This window comes from Sorex fumeus, unplaced genomic scaffold (assembly GCF_029834395.1).
Source record: "Sorex fumeus unplaced genomic scaffold, SorFum_2.1 ptg000130l, whole genome shotgun sequence".
Taxonomy (NCBI): domain Eukaryota; kingdom Metazoa; phylum Chordata; class Mammalia; order Eulipotyphla; family Soricidae; genus Sorex; species Sorex fumeus.
Genome location: NW_026606187.1, coordinates 8847501 through 8850000, shown reverse-complemented (window position 1 = coordinate 8850000; position 2500 = coordinate 8847501). Strand labels below are relative to the sequence as shown.

The following is a 2500-nucleotide window of genomic DNA, read 5'->3' as shown; positions in this document are numbered from 1 at the left end:
GATGCTGTCTGTCAGGGATCGTTCTCGATGTGGGGTTCATCCCACCGGGGTTATGGCGGCGGCGCAGCCTGGGTCGGGCCTCGGGCCCTCCCAGGGGAGGGTGAGCGGGTGCTAACGGTCAGCGTGGCGTTCCGCGTGCCGCCGGCCGCCGCTCCCCCTCCTCCTGGGGGTGGTCCCCCGTCCCCGGTCCGGCGCCAGAAGGCTCCCCGCGGGCCCATCGTGATCTTCCGACCGCTCTCCTCCCGCTGCCGCCGGCGGCTTTCCCGCCTCCCTCCCCGTCCCGAGCCGCGCCGTCCGTCCGTTCGCGTCGTCTGACGCCTCCCTCCGCTGTTGCCTCTGCGGCCCCCGCCCGTCCGGCGTCTTCCGTCGCCTCCCCCGCCAGGGGCGCATCGCCCCCACCCTGTCCCAGGTACCTAGCGGGTTCCGGCGCAGAGGTTTAAAGACCCTTCGGGGGCCTGCCCGTCCGCCTCGGGGTCGGGGGCAGATGGGCCCATTGGGGAGCCCCGGCTCCTCCAGACCCTGCGCCGGCCTTCTCCCCGCCCGTTCCCCCCAGGTGTCGACCGTCTCGTCGGCGGCGGCAGTGGCGGCGTCGTCCCTCCCCCACCCGCCTCTGCCCTGGCGTCCCTCCCTCGGGAGCCATCGGGACGGGCTCACGCCCATCCTGGCGCGCCTTCCCGCCTGAGAGGGGGGGCCGGTCCGCACCGGGGCGAGGTGTCTGGGTGTCAGGGGCGGCGGTGGTGGCGGCGGCCATCCCCGGGGCCCGGCGGGTGAGGACGGTTTCGGGGGCGGGGAACCCCCGCGGGCGCCTGTGGGGGTTGACCCCGCGCCTCACCATGTGTGCGCGGTGTCGGACGTCCGGGCTCAACCCCCTCGTGGGTGAAACCTCTCCCGACCCAACCGAGTCTGGCCTCGTTGTTCTAGTCTGGCCCGGCCGGAGGCACGGGCTCTCCGGTGCCCGCTGTGCCGGAGCCAGCGATGCCCGCGCAAGCGGTCAAAAAACCAGTACGACTCTGAGCGGTGGATCACTAGGGTCGTGCGTCGATGAAGAACACAGCAAGCTGCGAGAATTAATGTGAATTGCAGGACACATTGATCATCGACACTTCGAACGCACTTGAGGCCCTGGGTTCCTCCCGGGGCTATGCCTATCTGAGCATCGCTTAACGATCAATTGCCCCCCGCGGGTGTCTGCGCTCCACGGGGGTGCGCGGCTGGGGGTTTCCTCTCAAAGGGCCCGCGCCCGACGGCTCGGGGTCCCTCCGTCCCCCTAAGTGGCAGCAGACGAGAGACGGCGGTTGGTAGCGGCGGCTCTGGCTCGCTGCCGCCGGCCACCCCGCTGAAGGCGGGGGCGAGAGCGCGGAGCCGTCGCGCTGCCGGTGTTCCCGCAGCCTCCACGGTGCTTCTTGGTCCCCTCGGGGGTCGATCCTCGCGCCGCACGTGGCCATCCAGGTGTAGGGGCAGGTCGGGGGGCAGTGCGCCCCGGGTCTTTCACGGGGGCGGGACTCGTCCTGTCCCCCCGTGGCCCGCCTCCGCGCGTGGTCACCCTCCCTCCCCCCGCGGGGGGAGCGGGGCCCACGCGCGGTCTCCCGCGCGCCCCCCATCCCGGCCGCGGCCGGCTCACCGGCCCCGACCCGGTGGCCCCGAGGGGGGGAATCTGCGTTGCCACGCGCGTGCGGCTCACCCCGCTTCCCGGCCCGTGGGACGCCGCGGTGCCCGCCCGCCATCGCACGCCTCTCCCCTTCCCGGGTCGTGGGGCGTTCTGCCCTCCACAGTGGCGCAGGCCTCCGGCCCCCCCTCATCGGGGTCCCCGGCCGGGTCGGCCCGACCGCGCGTCCGTGCCCCCGCCTCACTCGGCAGTTCCGCTGGCTTGTGCTCCCCGTGGTCCGCACCCCCGCGGCTCCCTGGCGTCTCTTCTCCCCCCCCCCCCGCTTCCCTCCGCTCCTCCGGGGGCCGGGAGGTCGGGTGGGGGGGGCGCCGGGCCCGCGGGTGGGTGGGCATGGTCGGACCAGCCCGTGGCCGTGAGTCGCTGCCCCCGGGAGTCGTCGGGTCGTCTGCCGACCCCCGACCCCCGGGGCCCTGGGTGGCCCGTCGCTCCATCTCCGCCTCCTCCACTCCCCGTCTCTCGGCGGCTCTCTCGTGCTCGCTCTCTCTCTCTCTGGGGTGCGGGGGAGGGCCGCCCCCCGCCCCCCGTCCCGGACTCGGCACGTGGCGCGTCCAAAGGCCGGCAGCGGGGCGGCGGGGGGGGGGGCCCGCCACACCCCGCCTTCCAAAGTGCGACCTCAGATCAGACGTGGCGATCCGCTGAATTTAAGCATATTAGTCAGCGGAGGAAAAGAAACTAACCAGGATTCCCTCAGTAACGGCGAGTGAACAGGGAAGAGCCCAGCGCCGAATCCCCGCCCCTCGGTGGGGCACGGGACATGTGACGTATGGAAGACCCACTCCCCGGGGCCGCTCGTGGGGGGCCCAAGTCCTTCTGATCGAGGCCCAGCCCGTGGAC

At 73.3% G+C, this 2500-nt stretch overlaps 1 non-coding gene and 1 pseudogene across 1 annotated transcript; both read left to right on the top strand.

Moving 5' to 3' along the window:
• Positions 1-1006: 1006 nt before the first annotated feature.
• LOC130046039 (5.8S ribosomal RNA) lies at positions 1007-1159 on the top strand. The gene has a single exon (XR_008795652.1). It is a non-coding gene; the product is annotated as a 5.8S ribosomal RNA (ribosomal RNA).
• Positions 1160-2274: 1115 nt separating this feature from the next.
• The window catches only part of LOC130046046 (uncharacterized), a 4663-nt pseudogene continuing 4437 nt past the window's right edge, over positions 2275-2500 (top strand).